The 19,211-nt window shown below is 38.1% G+C and overlaps 2 long non-coding RNA genes across 5 annotated transcripts in view; both read right to left on the bottom strand.

The window, feature by feature from the left end:
* Gm14061 overlaps window positions 1-19,211 on the bottom strand; it is a 180,037-nt gene that overhangs the window by 104,296 nt on the left and 56,530 nt on the right. The window lies entirely within an intron of this gene.
* On the bottom strand, window positions 7,724-10,606 carry LOC108168798. Its single transcript, XR_001783491.1, has 2 exons — window positions 8,751-10,606; window positions 7,724-8,259 (listed from the first exon to the last, which is right to left on the bottom strand). It is a non-coding gene; the product is annotated as an uncharacterized LOC108168798 (long non-coding RNA).

Below are 19,211 nucleotides of genomic sequence, written 5' to 3'. Positions count from 1 at the left end.
TCCTAATTTGCATTCTATTGGTGTGGCAAGTACCATGGCAAAAATTATCTTAGAGGTAAAGGATGTATTTCATTTTACAGGTTGCAGTGCAGTCTGTCATCCATATTGAGTAAACCAAGACAAGCTCTAAAGGTAGGGCCCTGGAGGCAGGAACTGAATAGAGGCTGTGGGAAAAGCATGCTTACTAACCAGTGTTATTTAGGAGATGATAGACCAGAAGTGTTTTGTTCATGTTCCAGAGAGAAGCAATTTCCACCACATTTACCCTCCCAAATGATAGTATCCATGGGTGTAGAACTCATAGACACAAAGGCCAATTGTACTTTGTAACAATTTAGCAGCACTCATAAATAAACAAGAACGAAAGCAAAGGAATAGGAAAATCAGCACTTCCTTTGCCCATCCAAAACAGCAGAGCTGAGCTGAGCATCATAGGCACTGATCTCACAACTCCGTTTAGCTTCCGTAAAACACACACTGCCTTGATTTGCTCCAAACTTGCTAAGAGGAGAAGCACATTCCTCCTGCAGACAGGAGTTCTATACGAGCTGGAAAAACAAGCAGTTCCATTACATTATAATTGACTCTAATTGGCTCTCCCACGGGCTGTTAAACTCTTTATCTGTAGCCCAGTAGCACATTAGGGAGCTTTAACACCTCTACCCTGCCTTGTAGAACAGAAGACAAAGTACACCTCCTACACACCCCATACCTAAGGAGCTGAACCCGGGGAAATCGGGCTCTTCTGGGCACACAAAGGGACAGTGGTTGCAGCAGCCATACAGAGGAGTGAGTATTCAGGATAGATGTGAAACTTCCCCCTCCCTGCCTGCCAACTACAGAAAAGAAAACTTTTTCTATTATTCTAATTCTTGACAGTTTCATACACAGATAGAATATATTCTAGTCATTTCTCTCAAACATTTGTAGAATTTTAAAAATTTGACACAGTGTCCAAGCAGGATTGTATATTGTATATTTTTCCCCATTTTCATTGATTCCAGCTAGTTGCCAGGCAAAATTGGAGATAAAGAATGGAGATGAGATGTAGGATCTAGCATGGAGAAAATAATACAGTAAGAAAACACCAAAATTCAAAGTGGCTGGATGAGGTGAACCAGGAAGGGGGTTGGTTGCTAACCTGGGCAGAGAAACTCCAGCAGATAAAGCCCAAGTAGTAAAGATCAGAAAGTTGAAAGGATCCAGCAAATATAATAAGTTACCTGAGCCCTGTGCTCTCAGACTATAGTCAAGGTAGCTCATCATTCTATATTATAGACAGGTCTCCTATAATCATCTGCCTTTCCTATAGTACTTACATAGACTCAAAGATAGCAAGGTCAGAGAAGACCCTCTAAATTACCATTTTACTCTCAAAAATGTTTGTGTAAACTCTGTCTCTACACACACACACACACACACACACACACACACACACACACACACACAAACACAAATGATTCTCTTTAGCAAACTAAAGTTTCTTCCTTCAGGCCTCTACCCTTTGGCCTCCGAGATCTAAAATACCACAAGCCTCCTTTCCAGTAGCAGCGATTGGGAATATCCTTGCTTCAAGGTGAATATTCTCTGTCCATTATCACCACTCTTTCATCTCCTTCCCCTCTCCAACTATTTCTTCCTCATCTGCTTAACTCCTCCAAAACAGGGAAATGCTCTTTGTCTAACCCTTGAAAAGAGCCCAGATTCTCTGGCGAAAGCATCCTCTCCTTCATAAGCATGCCTTCCCCCAAACCTTTGCAATATCCTTTGAGGAAAAAATCTCACCTTACCAGCCCCTCAGATGATTTTAATTTGACATGACTGAGCATGAGCACTAGTGGTTCTTAATATTGAAAGCAGTTTGGAACTTCGACTATGCATCAAATTCCCCGGAGACTTTGTTAAAGGCAGGATATGTATTCCAACCTCCAGGTTTTCCAGTGTAATCATTGAACCTTGGATGGGCCTTGGGATTTCACTAGTGAGAAGTTTTCAGGTGAAGCTCATGTTCAGCACCAAGCACCTTGTCATAGGAACCATTGCAGAAGGGCTGGAAAGATAACCACAGGGTTAAATTGCTTGTTTCACGCGCACATGGGTTTGACTTTAGACTTCATATGAATACCTAGTGGAGAGTAGATGTGCTGGTGGACATATAATGCAAGCCTCAAATGGCAATGACATGGGATACACAGTGCAAGTTGGTAAGTGAGGCTAGATGTATCAGGAACTCTATGTTTGCTTGAGAGATCCTGCCTCAAAGAATAAGGTAGAAGAGCAATGGAAGAAGGAGCCTATCAACCCTGGGCCTCCATGCATATGTGCATGAAAGTGCATGTAGACACACACATCCCCCCACACATAAGCACATGTGCACACACACACACACAAACACACATGTTAGTATAGATACACAAGCACATACACACATGTTTTAAAGGAAGCAGTATTCATCCTGGCAACCAAGGCACACAACAGGGCCAATATAGAATTAATCAAAGCCCAGCTCATGCATGATGCAGATTTTAGGCTTCTCTTTTGCATACTCCTTGGGAAACCACTGGAAAAGGAACATAGAAGGGCACTTAATCACAACTGCCTCTTTTGGAAACCGTGTCTGAAGTTCCTGACTTTCAGGCAAGAAACACAGATGACTGGTGTAAATTTAAAGCTCTGAAGTTTATTGTGGGAACAGCACACCAGGGTTGAATACTCAGTAATGCTGAGTGGCTGATTAGGAAGTCATTATTGTAGAGAATCAGTGTTGTAGACCTGAACCCGTCTATTTTAGTCCCCTCACTAGCTACTCGGTGTCCATCCCTGTGAATGATCTCACATATTTTACACTATCAGGTACCACCTGTGATATACATTCTAGGCAGATCAATAGCTACCAACCAAACACGTCATAAGACAGTATTGGAGACCTATGTCATAATTTTTTCACTATGCTGTAATCTACCAATTTGTGGTTTCTTACAATGAATATGGGAAATGGCTCATCAATGTTTATTTGTTCTGTATCTAATGAAATCTCAAGTTATGGATTCCATGATGGACTGTGATGTTATGGTCCCAACTCTTGTTCCTGGTTCTTACTTACTGAGGTTTGTCTTAGAATAAACATTCTTCTGTCCCTTTTGAGACAAGAGCCATATCTCATGTCAACATTATCAGAGGAGGAAGGCTAGACCAATGAGCAGTTCAGAAGAAAAGTAAAGGTTGAGCCTCTTACAGTTTGTTCTACTGGGAAAACAAACAAACAAACAAACAAACAAACAAAACCCAGAAGTAAATGTGGGCACAAGATAACTAGACAAAATGTTATGCAGTGAAGTTTAATGCAGGCCAGAGAGAGGCCTGAGAATCACTAAGGAAGTCTATGGGAATAATGACTTCCAAAAAGACCCAGCCTCATGAGGGTCACATGATATCATTTACTGAAGACTTTCAAGGAAGCATGGGTAACTTCTGGGCAGCAGTGAGATCACTAGATCTCAAAGATTTGGGTTGGAAGTGGTTCCCATATGAAGTAGTCAGACCAGACAAAGTGATTTTATCAAAGCTAGAGTGTATTGGGTTCATCTCAAAGTCTTATTGATAATGTGCAGTGCATCCCTAGTTCTTCAGCATCAGGATTTAGTAGAGGATCACATGTCACTCTAGTGATTATGTTTTCTTATAGTGGGTTGAGATATTATACAGAAAAAAACAAACCAGTGTTACTATGCACTATATTTTACTGTTACAGTGCAAGAATACTGCAGTGTGTGGAACTGAACCCACACTGTGATGCAGAACCAAAGAGAAGAGAGACTTAGAGGAAAAGGAGGAAAACACAGGAGTTGAGAACCAACACTTTCATTGCTGAGGTCAGCTCTGTCCTCAAAATCTCACAGGGGTCATGCTTCCATCTCTTTGTGCTGGCCACCAGCCAAGCAAACTTGGCTGTTTATTAATAGCTTGTTCCATTGTCCTATATAATGCTTACTCTGTAAGGGAAAAGAGTATAGGACACACCAAGACCAAGTTCTGAACACACATGGGATTTAGTTGCTCCAGAGGAACAAAAGGTAGAGAATAAGAGACAAAGATGGAGGAGAGAGGATAAAGGAGGAAGTGAAGGGAACAAGGGAGGGGGGAAGGGATATATGCACTAGAGAGACAAAAGTCTGCCTCTCCGTAGAGAGAAGACAGATGTGACCTGTAGGCAAAATGACAGTTTATAAGGGGAAAGGCAGAAAGCACATGTGTGTTAGGATCAGTTGCATGTGTGCCATGCTCTGGCATGCTAGAGACCTTCAAACTTCTTGGAGATAGTGTTTGATTAAAAAGAAAAAAAAAGATCATAATTTGTTGCTGTTGGTATTTTAAGATGTAGCAAGAAAGTTAATGAATAAAATTATATGTCATCTTCCCTCCAACCTCCCCGCTCCCTCCTCCATCATCCCTGGTTGCTTCTTCTTCATTTAAATGATTTTTCTCAGATATCATTCTGAAAATAGAAATAACAGGTAAGATGCACAGACTCAAAGATGAGGAGTCAGCCCACTGCCCAGAGCCAGGAAATGAAATTGGGAATCCATGCTTGTAAACAGTTATCAAATTCTTCATATTGATTTTAAAGAATGGGAAAGAGAACACAGTGTCACATGTCCATGCTTGTTTACATTGAATTTGGTATTTTGTGGTGGGGAGGGGGTGGAATTTGTTTGTTTTTTGTTTTTATATTTTTGTTCGTGGGTTGGTTTTGTTTCTGTGGTAAAATGCATTTGAACTCTGCATTTGTGTGACTAAAATAATAAAACCAAGTCAAACAATTTGCTAAAGTAAAAGAATGTACACTTATGTGAGATTTTCAAGTAGATATCTTTATGTATTCTAGGATATTGACTTCAGAACCACCCCACCTCTGTCTGCCATGACAATCAAAAGCCATCAATACCTAATGTAAAATGGTAAATAGTGTCTGAATACAACACGCTCTATGTCTTCCCATGTGCTTTAAATTATCTTACTTTACTTAAACCCCTCAATCTAGAAATATGCTATATTAACAGATACTACACTGCATTGATTAGAAAATAACACCAAGAACGAAGGGAAGCCTGCATCTCTTTAGTACAGGCTCATAGACTTTGTTTTCAAATTGCTTTGATTATATGTTGTCTGATTCTGTGGAGGAAGAACATACCTGAATTCTTCTACACGGAAACCTGACTAATGGAAAATACAGGGCTGGGGAGACGGCTCAGTGGTTAAGAGCACTGACTGCTCTTCTGGAGGTCCTGAGTTCCAACCCCAGAAACCACATGGTGGCTCACAACCATCTATAATAAGATCTGATGCCCTTTTCTGGTATGTCTGAAGACAGCTACAGTGTACTTATATATAATAAATAAATAAATCATTTAACTTTTTATTAGATTTTTTTATTTACATTTCAAATGTTACCCCCTGAAAACCCTCTACCCCCTCCACCTCCCCCTGCTCACCAATCCACCCACTTTCCCTTCCTGGCCCTGGCATTCCCCTATACTGGGTCATAGAACCTTCACAGGACCAAGGGCCTCTCCTCCCATTGATGACTTACTAGGCCAACCTCTGCTACATATGCAGCTGGAGCCATGAGTCCAACCATGTGTTTTCTTTGGTTGGTGGTTTAGTCCCAGGGAGCTCTGGGGTATAGGTTAATTCATATTGTTGTTCCTCCTATGGGGCTGCACACCCCTTCAGCTCCTTGGACACTTTCTCTAGCTCCTCCATTGGGGACCCTGTGCACCCTCCAATGGATGGCTGTGAGCATCCATTTCTGTATTTGTCAGGCACTGGCAGAGCCTCTCAGGCAGCTTTATCGGGCCATTTTTTTTTTTTTTAGGAAAATACTAAGTATTATTTTCTTCATTTATTACTATAAGACTTTTCTACTTATTCCTTCATTGCCCAGTCTACCACACCACTAAATATGTTCCTTAGTATCCTGGAAAATAAAGACAGATAGAGCTCTTATTCAGGTCTTAGCTTACCAGAAACCAAAGTCCTTCAGTATGGAAGCCATAAGCCCCCTGTAGTTCCTACTTGATATGTGGATGGTTGAAACTAAGATGTAATGCATCAAATCCACAATGGACTTGGAAAATTTTTAAATATCTTTATGTAGATCCGATTGTTGAGTGATAGAATTTTTGATGAGTGGGGTTACGTAAAATATTAATAAAATGTTGCCACTGCAGGTTCGTGTTCTAGGGCTGCTGCTAACAATGCCTCCTTCAAGAACTTAAACAGCAGACACCCATCTCAGTATTCTACAGGAGACCAGTCCGAAAGCAAGGCTTCAGCACATCTACTCCTCCTGAAGCCTGTGAAAGTTCCCCTTGGCTTGGAGGTGGTTTTCTTATTCTTGAATCAATTCACACAACTTTTCCTTTACGAACATCTATCTTTGCCTGATTTTCATTGTAAGAACATCAACCATAAATCAACTGACTATATTTTAGGTGTCACAACTAAACTCACAATACAGATTAATTGTGCTTTAGAAAACTAAGTACTAGACATGCAAAATAACATATATAGATCATAATAATGTTTTGTTGTGGAGTTATTCCTAGGAAATACTTCCCTCCCCAGGGAGCAATGGTCAGGGAGCAGGGCTACTGTGGAGGCAAGGGAATAGTGAAATTTTCTCAGATGAATGACTTTACTTGAAAATATATCAACTTACTCTCTGGCATGATCTGGATTTCCATAATTCTACAGAAAATACTTCAGTTGCAAGTGAGTGGAAGATTCTTTTATTGAATATTTTTAGTTTATAGGGGGTGGATATGTGGAGGATAAAACTAACTTGACTCATGAGTCATTTGAGAATTTATTGACCCCCACAAATCTATTTATTCATATTACATTTAACTCTTGGAGGCTTTCATGCTGTACTCATAGAATAAGTCAACAATCTACTTAAGTTAAGCAGAGAGTTTGGAAATGAGAGGGAGTGGAATGAGGTAGGGTTTAAATAAGCAGGCAGGCAAGACTCTGAGCTAATGAGACAAAGGGGAGAGAGAGGTGGAGGAGGATAAAGATGCATGATGTCAAACAGGAGACTGGGACTGGGTTTGAGAGCCATGGTGGACTCAGTGCTAGGTTATTTTTCCACATTCCTTAGGCATATAGGAAAGTTCAACTTTTTTAAAGAAAGTTTTTGCTGAGAATTTAGATACACACTCTTCTCACTGCGTATTTTCAATCGTTCTTTAAATGTGTCCTGGCACTGTGTTAATATTCAGGACCTGTAGGAATTTCTGTTTTCCTGCAATAAATATAAATATACATATATACTCATATGTATATATATATGTATATATATATATATATATACATATCTATATATACACATACATGTATATATGTATATACACATATATACATATATGTACACATATATGTACACACACATATATACATATATACACACTCATATATATATATATACATACATATATACATATATATACACACATATATACACACACATATATACATATATACACACTCATATATATACATAAATACACGCCCGTGTGCACACACACACACACACACACACACACATAGTGGTTGGAAAAAAACTGTTACCAATCTCTGGATCCCTGGTCCTGCTCTTTTTATTGTCAGGCAGCAAAATTATTCTAATTCAGCAAACACATGGATGATAGGCATGAAAAAGTGCTTGAAAAGTGTATGCATTTTATTTCCCTTTGGCTGAACTGGATCTTGGTTGTCTTCAGTGTCAGATACATGCTCATGTGTGGATGTTCTCTTTGGAAGCAGCAGTCAGGGAAGGGGGACTTCAGCAATGTCCTACAGCTGCACAGAAAGCCTTACAGACACAGCTCCTCAGAACTAAAACTAACTGCAGCCTCTCACTTCTGGGATCCTTAATAACCCCTTGCAGCACAGGGAGCCTTGGTAGGCATCCTAATCTCTCCAGGTTGACCTCTTTCCTCCCCTACTCATCAGTGAGGCAAAGCACATTCCATTTCCAGAGATGAGAAACAAAATGATTCCAAGGCTCCCCAGCAGTGCCCACGGGAGATAAGGCTGCACTGAATTAACCTTCCCACCCAATGCGCTCCCAGTGGCAAGAGCAGGGGAAACAAGGCTCAAATTAATTTGCATCCTAATACATGCTTGGGACAGTTCCCAGATTTTGAACCGATGCTGTCCTCTCAGGTCCACAGGTCTCTGACACAGATTTCTCTGTAACAAAAGAACAGTTCAGTCACATACTTCATCTCAATCACAGATTTTGATTATATGTATTGTATTATTGTATATATATATTTTTCTTGATATCATTGACAACTATATGTGTTCCTAAATGCTTATGTAAAGGTACTTTACAAGCATTGTATGACAACGTCTTAGGTAAACCATTGAAAACCTTGGTACAGATTACTGGTCAAAAACAAAAGTCATGGTAGTACTTACAGCTAGTAATTCATCAGGCAATAATATATCTAATAATATTCTATAACTCACCTAGATAGGTGAGTTAATATAAGGAAAGATATATGACATATTCCAAGTCAAAGTATGAAAAGATGGACTTTTACCATCTGTTTTTCTGTGTCTTAAACTTACTTAGTACCAAGCCATCAATCACCCCACTTGGTATCTGGGCTTAGCATGGTTCCTTCAGTGCAGGGAATTGAACCCAGAGACTCTTTCATGCCAAGCAAGCACTTTACCTTTGAGCAATATCCATAGCCCTCTTTTACTTTTCCTTTTGAGAAAAGGTATCATTAAATTGGCTGAGTAGAGTTGAACTTCCTTTGTAGCCCTGGGAGGTCTCCTCTCCATCATGAGATCATCCCACTTTAGTCTCTAAAGTAGTTGTGATGACAGGTCTGTACCAACCAGTCTGGTATATTTCTTATTATAGTCCATGAAACCTGTCTGAGAGAAATCATTGCTCTAAAACTCTATTTTTTTTTTAAAGGGAGTCCATTCATGTTTTGGTATTTCTCAAGCTGAGTTCCCATTAATTTCCGCTTCAGGGCATGTGCAGTAGCTTTATACTGAATTTATTTAAACTACATTGAATTTGTTTCATCACAGTTGTCTGTGGTCACACCTAGTACCCTGGACATCTTGAGCCCCTCTTACTGTAACTTTGGATCTACCCTTGTGAGGCTGCCAGGCATGAAGGAAGCTTAGTATCCTGGGATTCCACTTGGCTAAAGCTACAAATACAACAGTCCTTTTCTCATAGTAAATTTTGGCAAGCTGCAACCTTTATCTTCACAGGACAGTACCTATACCATGCTTCTGACTCCTCCTTGACAAGCCTATGGCAATGCCCTGTTTCTATTCAAACATGCCCTGGAAGATGTCTAGGAACTACAGGAAATAGACCCAATCCAGCCCAAACCAGTTTTCGGTAGATTCACAGTAAGCCAAACTGTGCCCTCTCCATAAATTTTCAGGGAAAATCCTCCATTGTCCATCTCTATGCCTCTATTCAACCACACAAGCATGCATATGATTAGAATCAGATGCATCATAGAAAACTATGTATGCAGTAGAGAAAGGCTTATCCAAACTGTCACTGAATGAAGAGTGCCACTCATAACCAAGGCCATACCAAGCAACACCCCCTCCTCCTAAACTCCATAAAACAAAGCCCTAAACAATAACTACTGCGCTTGAGTGTTGTAAATCAAGAAGCATGCTACTGCCTTGCAGTGTGTCCAATATGAGTTATAGTTTTGCTTCTGAATACATTTCCTTGCTAGTTTTCCATCTGTGTGTTAACTTCTACAATTCTTTGAACAGAAAGCCGAAAGCTTGGGATGCTAGTCAAGAGAGTAAGACATGTGATTCATTCAGGCTAAGAGAACATTAATAGCTGAGAAGTAAAGTCAGAAATACTTAGATTTCTCCCACAATAACTGCCACAGGTTAGCCTTCTAGACAGATGAGAGAGACCAGGAAAGATATTTGCATTATCCCAGGAAAGCCCACTCGGGCCAGCCACCACCCTAGTCTACCCTGCCAATAATACTTCAGCACCTGGGCCAGCTGAGTCCAGATTGGTCAGGCATAGCCCAACCCAGCAAGTCTCCAGTTAATTGCAGGTTTATAAGAAAAAAACAAAAAGCAAACCTATGGCTCTCTTTAAGATACTTAATATGACCATAGCAGAGAGGAAAAGATAAGTGAGTACTAGGTTGAGTTTTTGTCAAATTTACAATAATCCTTGGAAAAAATGGGTGGAAGAAAACAATACCATTGCTGAAGTAATATTGCCTGTGACCATCCTAGGCCTTAGAATTGGCTCAGAGGATGGAACTGTGGACGGGGATTCTTCTCCCAACACCCTAATCTCCACGAGCATCCAAACTTCAGGATGTCTTCTGGGGTTTGGCATCACACAAGATCAATGTCTTCCCTTCTAGCTCTTTGACATCTGAGTTTCAATCTAATATTGTATAAATCCCAAGAAATCAAGTTTGTGCACTTGGGATTATATTAACTGATTTTGCTCCAAAGCTGTGATAAATTTACTTTTATTCTTGCCTTGGGGAGAAATGGAATGTGTTGAATTTTTTGAGCTAAAAATATGTTTGATAATCTTTAACTCAAAGTTTCTTATATGTAGGGATGGGGGACTGTCAATTCCCCATAAAATATATCCTGTGCTAATGTAGCAGTGTGAATGAAATAAGTGGACATTATGTTAAATGAAATAAGCCAGAAAAAATAAAATTCTAAAGCTGGGTACGGTAGCATATGCCTGCAACCCCAACCCTCAGGAGGCTGAAACAGAAAGATTGTGAGTTCAAGGCCAGTCTGGTATATATAGCATGACTTGTCTGAAACCATTCAACTATCCAATCACAGAAAACAAAATGTCCTCTTACTCTTTTGCCTCTCTCTCTCTCTTGCCTCTTGCTCTCTTGCTCCCTCTCTCTCTCCCCGTTCTCTTTTACTCTCTCTCCATATGATCATGGCCAGCCTCTACTTCTCTTTCCTTCTCTTTGCCTTTCTCTGCCTCTACTACCCTCTTGACTTCCCTCCCCATGCCCTGAATACACTCTATTCTATACTTTAAAAAAAGAAAAAATGTCATGTTTTCATATTTTAAGAAAATTAAATTCTCACTCTTCAAAGGAAATTAAATACTTGCTGTTTTTCTTATATTTTTATAGCCTTTTAATTATTTGAGAATTTCACACATATATTTTGATCACATTTATTGCAATTCTTCTCATAACTCCTCCCACATGTACTTTTACCTCCTGACCACCCTTCAACTTTATGTCTTCTTTCTTATTATTATTCAGTAATCCATTAGCTTTAATTTGTACTGCTCTCACTCTTTTGGGTATGAGCCCTAACATTGGAGCTTGCTCTACCTACCAGGAACCCTTGAAGAAATCTGACTATTCATCTCACAGAAGCCACAGATTGTCTATAGTTACTGAGTTTGGAGTAGATTCAACCCCTCCTACACGATGCTGGGATCCTCATTGGCTTGATCTTGTGCAGGTCTTATACAGGCAACCAGAGCAGCCGTGAGAGTTTGTGAGTATACTGTTCCTGCCATGTCTCAAAGATACTGTTTTGCTGCAGTCCTCCCTAGACTCTGGCTCTCACAATCTTTCTTCCCCCTCTTCCATGATAGTGCCTGTGCTGTGGGCATAGGATATAATACAGATGTCTCACTTATGGCTGAGTAACCCACAATCACCTTTTCTCTACACTTGGGCTGACATTTTTCAGATGGGGTCTAAGAGCTGTATTAATTCGTGGGTATAAAGATACAAATTTAGAAATCAGTTTGATACTATATCTATTTAGCAAAATAGTCTTATGCCAGAACACATTGGTGAAGACCAAGAGACCATCCAGGATCCCACTCTGATGTAATAGCACTAGGGTCTTTGTTACAAGCTTGAGCTTGGGTTCTCCAACCCTGACACAGCAGGACAGGAAGGTGGAACAGCCTCAAGCCCTCAGCAGGAGGGTATTACAATAAGGTTTTATGGGGAATGGCAAGCAAACAAAGGGGTTTAAGGCAACAGGTGGGTGCTTTGATGCAAAGCCATAAACAATCACAAACGGTCTGAAAGTACATTGACTGTTGCTAGGAAGTAGCTAGAGAGTAACTCTGGGGTATGGGCCAAGGACAAGCCATGGAGTCCTTTCTGGTACTCAGATTTTATCATTACACACTACATGTGTTATATTGTTTTACTGTTTCCCAATCCATGGACAAATATTACATCTCACTAATTTCAGAGGGGAGGGGAGCAGACTTGGCTTGTTGGAAGCTAATTAAGCCAAGAAGAACAAACAGAACCCTTCAACATTTCTAGAATGCTGAACATAGAAATCTGCTAGAATCTTGAGCTCTTGAAGATCACATTTACTAGTTGTGGGAAGGTTCTGAGAATCTACATTTCTTATAGGATCCTAGGTGACAATATGAAGATGGTAAAGAAAAGTGCTTGGATCATCAAGGCCTCAGAGAGACCTAAAACATTGAGTTGTCTGAAATCCTCCCCCAAGCAATGAGAGAATCTGATTCCCAGAAGGTCATACTGAACATCAGTACTGAAGCTCCTTCTCAGAGATTTATGTTCATTTTTCCTTGCTGTTTTATTCCTGTCCTCACTGGTTCATATCAGTCAAAAATAGAGTAAGTTAATAAAAAAAAGTACCAAACTAGGTTCCATATGTGCTATTTTTATTTTTCTCCAGTTACAAGATATTTTAAGTGACCAGAAGAAACTTTAATTCTAAATTTACCAGTTCTAAGAAGTTCTACAAAGTAAAAATACATACAGAAAAACTTCTTGTTTAAAATAAATCTGTTACAACTTCTCACATACCCTGGAAACACATATAAGTACACAGAACACGAAGTAAGCAAAGCAAGCAGAATCCCAAAAGCAAGGGGCCAAGGGACCTACTTCCAAAGTTTGGAAAGAATTTTCTCTCCTTATAAAGCCATTGAGGTTGGATTCCTTAGACTTTGCATCGTGAACAGTAACTGGGAGAAAAGGAGAAGCAAGCACTTTAACCAGTTTGACTTTGACTCAAAATGCATTGGTATCTAGTGCTGCCTCAGAAGTTGACATTCCTGTCGGTGGTGGTGAGAAAGCCATCTCAGCCAATTCATATAGAAGACTGTGACTGTTGAAGTCCTGCTTGGTAAGCATACTGCATAGCACCATTGGGAACACTACACAATAATTACGATGACAGATCCATCACCAAAGGAACAGAACTGAGGAACATAGATTGTCAATAGACTCTTGAGCAGATTTAAAGAACCACTTGCCTTAACAAAGATGACACAAAAAAAAAAAAAAATACAAACACAGGATCTCTTAAAATATACATAGACCAAGAAAAAGAGGATTTTATGCTGTAAAATTCAAGGATAAGCACAATTGGAGGAACTCAAAATTTTAGCTTCTTGAGCTCACCACGTTCTCCCTATTTACCTAACTCCTGCTATTCTTTTAAATTTTTAGTTCATATATAACCCACTCAAGGAGTACTTCCTTGATGGCCCAGACTAAGGTGGCCTCTGTTCAAGTACTAAGAGTCAAACACTATCAGGGCACTTTGCAATTTATCAGTCTAATTATTCATGTAATCATTTTGTTTAGTGCCTGTGTTTAATAAAGGTGCTATTGAGAATAAAATGCATGTTCAGCAAATAATCACTGAGTGAATGATTACATTTCTGTTGACAAAGAAAGAAGGTGTTGATTAAATAAATCAGAGACAAGAAATCCTTGGGGAAGGGGTGTGAACATAGAACCTTAGTTTTTTGTTTTTTTGTTTTTTTAAATAAAAGGTTAAGCATAAACACAAGAGACCTGGGAAACAAGGAAGAGTTCTAAGGAAAGGACACTAGGAAATTCAACAGGAAACTTTATAGAAGGGAGAAGGAAAATAGTCATTATAATGGTCAGTCTAACCTGTAATAGGCAGAAACTGAAGGACAGACTGGGAGATCTTTCAGAATTTAACAATAAAAGATGAAGAGATGAAAGAGAATGAGGTTAGAAATGATCTGTATTCAGCGAATAAAAGGCTCATTGAGAGTTGTAGACACATTTGATGAGGCTTAAAAATCATGAAAATCAGAATCAAAAGCAACAAAGATCTAAAAGCTGCAGGAAAGACTTAAAGCATTCTGGGAAAATAGCTCAACATCTTCACAGAAGCAACTAAACAGAGAAGACAGAGAAGCCTTCAGCAAACAGCTGCTGGTTACACTGTTTTAAACTGGTAGAAAGGCAAAAAAGAAAAAAAAGCATTCCTATCATTCCTACAAAACAGAGCAGTGTAAGTGCTAACTGATAACTGAAGTCAAAGCTAGGAAAACTGCAAAGGACCATACACCAGTAATGATTTGTACACAGTCAATACACTATTCCTAAGTAAGAAGAAACATAATCTCTTTAGCCTACAAGTCTTCTGAAATTATGCCATCCCTGTATCCTTTCTGAATAACATTAATAATAAATTCCCAAAAGTTTATCTTACTGCCAAATGAAAAATGGCTCAAATTAAAATGTCATTTTTATATTTAAAATATATACTCATCATATAAATTTATCAGTAACAAGGCATTGTCCATAGAGTAACAGTTAATTCTCCAAATGTATAAATTAAAAACTTTAAGATGAGACAGGTAAAATCATAACCAAAGATGAATATTAACATGGGTTTGCCAGTGTTTGAATGATGAAGAAGACAGGAGGTAAATAAATATACCAAGAATTTAACTAATATAGAATAAAACTGGGAACTTTTAGAAAGTACTAAAATACATATTTCTAAGTAAAAATTAATATACATATTACTTTCATTTCCTTGAAATATTTATATACAATGGATTACATATTAAACAAACAGCAGAAATTTAGAAACTCTAAAATAAGGAATTACATTTGCCAGATTTTACAGAAGAAAGGTCTTAAGTCTAGAAATCACTATAAAACCCTTACCAAAATAAAAATTAAAAGTGAGAAAATGTAAGTCTTCTCATAATTTTAGTTGAGAACTTCATGGGAGAGTATACTTTTCGCAATAATTTATGGAAAGAGTAGTGTGAAGTCTGCTTTAAAATGCCCCCTTGAAAATATAAAGTATATACATGCACATTGACTTTATTCTACACTATTGAAATACTGGGTTATCCTGAGAAGCAATGCACCTGCCATGTGATTTGTTAATATTTCATCAAAGACCTGCACTCTGAAAGTGATTACTTTAAGTGCCTCAGCATTGCTGATCTCCCAACACTACCTAATGCCTGCTTAATTAGCATAATTGATGTCACAAATTAATTTTCTTTAGTGAGGCTAGCAATTTTCTTAATGATCACAATGGATTTCAGAAATGGATTTGCACTGGCAACATTAATGGTGCTCAAGTTATTTGTATGTTCTAGAAATCAGAAAAAGCCATTCATTTGTTTGCGTGCATGGGGTGTAGAATGCAGATTATTCTGTATTCTCCTCAGGAATTGTATAGTCAGCCTGATTCATACATAATTCAGCATTTAACAGATAATGAAAAAGATTACTGGTTGCCTAAGTCCATTATATGCTTAGGTGCAATCCGATGCATTTGTTTAGGGTTAATATTTTATGGAAGCTGAAAAGAAACAAAACTACTATCTGTAAGTTATGCCTGCATTTCCACGATCATTATAGTATTAGTAGTAATAGCCTAAATATGGAATAAATTTAATTGTGAATCAACATATGATGAGTGTCTTAGTTTGGGTTTCATTGCTGTCTAGTGACACCATGACCAATGTAATACTTATAAAGGAAACCATTTAATTGGGGCTAGCTTACAATTTCAGAGGTTTAGCTCATTATGATCATGGTGGGGATTATGGCAGCTTGCAGAAAGACATCTTGATCCAAAGGCAGACAGGAGACTGTATTCAGCAGGCAGCCTTGAGGAGGCCCTGGACCACACTGGCCAGACTTGAGCATATATAAGAGATCCCCAAAACCTGCCTCCATGAAGACACACTTTCTCTAACAAGGTTACACCTCTTCCAGTGAGGCCATACCTACTAATAGTTCCACTTCCCCTTTGTGAAGCATATTCCAATGGACGAAACTATCACAATCGTTGAAGAAAATATAGCATGTATAAAAAGAATATCATTAAAGCTTTACAAGAAGAAAACCTTACATTAGGAGTTGACCAGCCTTGATATGTGGTGTCTAGTAGGTAAACCAAATTTCCGTGGAAGGCCTCTTACTCAGAAATGTATGGATAGCACAAACAGAAAATTATGGATTAATGAATAATAATAAAATGTCACAACATTTATGAGGTACTGAGGATAGATCTGTGAGGAATGAATTGGATGATTTGTGATCAAAATACAATGAATGAAATTCTCAAATCATTAATAAAAATATTTTCAAAGAAAGATAACTGTTAGTTTGTGAGAACTTGGGTAAATTTGGAAAACAAAATGGTAAGTAAACTAATTGGAAAAAGGAGAAATATATTTTATTGTCACTTTTATATGGAGTCTACAAAAGTCAAACTCACATAAACAAATTAGAATGGTAGCGCTAAATTTGAGGAAGAAGACACAAGTTGTTTATCAAAAGACAAATATGTAGGGTTATAAGATAAACCATTTCTGGAGAGTTCATATACAACACAGTAACTATAGTTAACAGTAATTCGTTGCACATTTGTAATTTGCTAAGATTAGAATTAAGTATTCTCATCACCTACTAAGTTGGGTGATGGCTATGCTAATGAGCTTGATTGAAAAATCATGGCAAAGTATTACATTGTAAAACTTGAGTATCTATGTTGTGTCTTCCTGTTTTTTTGTTTTTTTTTTTTTTTGTTTTTTTGGTTTTTTTTTTTTTTTAAGCCAAAGCCTCATATATTCCCAGCTGGCTTCAAAATTTTTATGTAGCAAAAATTTTACCTAGAATTCATGATTCTCTGCCTTAAGCTCCTAAGTGCTGAGATAACAGCTATAGGCCACTAGACCTTCCATATTCAGTACTGAGATTAAAAGTCAGATCTTTGCACTTGCTAAGCACACTATAGAAATGGAGGCACATCACTTGTGAATGTAGATGAGAGGAATCACCTGATATGAGGGAGAAAGTTTAGACCCTTTAGAACAAGCAAGGTGTGTGGTCAGGCATATTTTGGCAGTAATCTGACTTTAGAGCTGAGGTGAGGTTTCATGCAGATTTGAAGACTGTCTCTAGAGTGAGGGGATGAATCTTTCCTATTAGGTCAAGTGACTGAACCTTTCTCAGAAGAATAAACAAATTGAACTGAACCTCATCAATTTAAGTCAGTTCTCAATAGGACAAAGTAATGCTTAAAACTTACCAAATTAATCCGTCATTTTGACCTATTGAGACACCAGGGGACAATTTTCACCTCATTGACATAAAGTGAAACACTAGAAATAGTGATTAGTATACTGAAAGCTAGTCACACTTAAATGTAGCTGTTGTGACTAAGGAAACAAGCGTCTCCTTTATTACATTCAAATTATATTCAGTCATGTACAGTTAGAGGCTACCATTTTGCATATCGCAAAACTTTTCATTGTCATCACAAAGTTTTATGAACATGACATCAGAACTAAGAAGTTGATGACGTTTGTGGTTCATCTCTTGGCAAGAACCAATTTCAAAATTGGGTTGTGTGCATTCTGGTTTAGTATTCTGACTTCTTTATATATTCTTCTAATGCCCTGTCGGATGAAGATAGCTGTTTTCCCACATTCTGTAGGCCCTCTCTTCACTTGAATGATGCTCTCCTCTGATGAAGATTTTTAATTTCATGTGGTCTCATTTATCAGCTTTTGATCTTAATTCCTGGGTTACCCACGATATTATTCCTACTGATTCATGAGCATGGGAAATCTGTTTATCATCTGGTACATTTGTCAATTTCTTTCTCCAGTGTCTTAAAGTTTTCATTGTACAAATCTTTCACATTTTTGTTTAGATTGCTTTGAAGATATTTTTGAGGCTAATGTAAATGTTTATTTTTTTTCCTGTTTCCCTGTTTTCTTTCTCAGTATGCATGTCATTTGTATATAGACAAGCTACTGGTGTGTGTGTGTGTGTGTGTGTGTGTGTGTGTGTGTGTGTGTTAATATTTTGTGCTACTATTTGTGTTACCAGGTGGAGTGGTACTCTAGTAGAATCTTTAAGGTATTTTTCTTCAGAGGCCCAATCATCTGAAAGTAGGAATACTTTAAAGTCTTCCTTTTCTATTCATATTTTCTTTATCTCCTTCACTTGAAAATTGTTAGAAAACATTTTAAAATATTTTCAAAATCCTTAAAAGTCAAATTGGTCAAGAAAGTAAGACCAATTTGAGGTTTCATTCTAATCAGCATAGCCAGGATTTTAAAAACTAATGACAGTTTTAAATGTTGATGTGGATCTGACAGAGTTAAAACACACATTCACTTCTACTAGAAGTGAAAACTGCTGCAACTATTATGGAAATTAGTTTGGAGGTTCTCCTGAAAGCCAGAAATTGAAGTACACATGATCTAGCTACACCATGGTAGGGTAGGATGGAAGATGGAATACCAGAAGATTAATAATGAAAACAATCATAGGCCCGAGGAGAGCCTGTTACTAGCACTCGGATAATGGGCATATACCACAAAGACTCTATTTTTGTAATGTTTGCTCATCCATATTATTCTCTATTCAAAATAAGCAGAGACAATTTCCAGTGTCAAGCAAATGGTGAAAAGACAAGCAAAATATGGTACATTTACACAATGGAATATTATTTATCTGTTAATAAAAGTGAAATTTGTAGGAAATTGATGAAATGTTCATTCTGAGTGAGGTAACCAAGCCCCCACCCCTGCCAAAAAATATTACATGTTTTCTCGCACTTGCGATGCTGTCCCTTTGATTTTACATATGTCTGTTTCATTTGGAATACCAGTAAATGTCAATAACTTAGTAAAGCACAATGAAAAGGTGGGCTTTCAAGGAAAGGATGGTAGAATAAAGCAAAGGAAATTGGAGAATAATAGAAAAGGATACAATAATGGAGAGGGAATCATGGAACAGGAAGGGTTAAATGAGATGGAGAATGAGAGGGTAGGGTAGAAGATGGAATACCAGAAGAATAATACT

The sequence above is a fragment of the Mus musculus genome, chromosome 2 (assembly GCF_000001635.26).
Source record: "Mus musculus strain C57BL/6J chromosome 2, GRCm38.p6 C57BL/6J".
NCBI classification, from domain to species: Eukaryota; Metazoa; Chordata; class Mammalia; order Rodentia; family Muridae; genus Mus; species Mus musculus.
The sequence above is the reverse complement of the archived record's forward strand: the minus strand, read 5'-3'. Positions and strand labels throughout refer to the sequence as shown.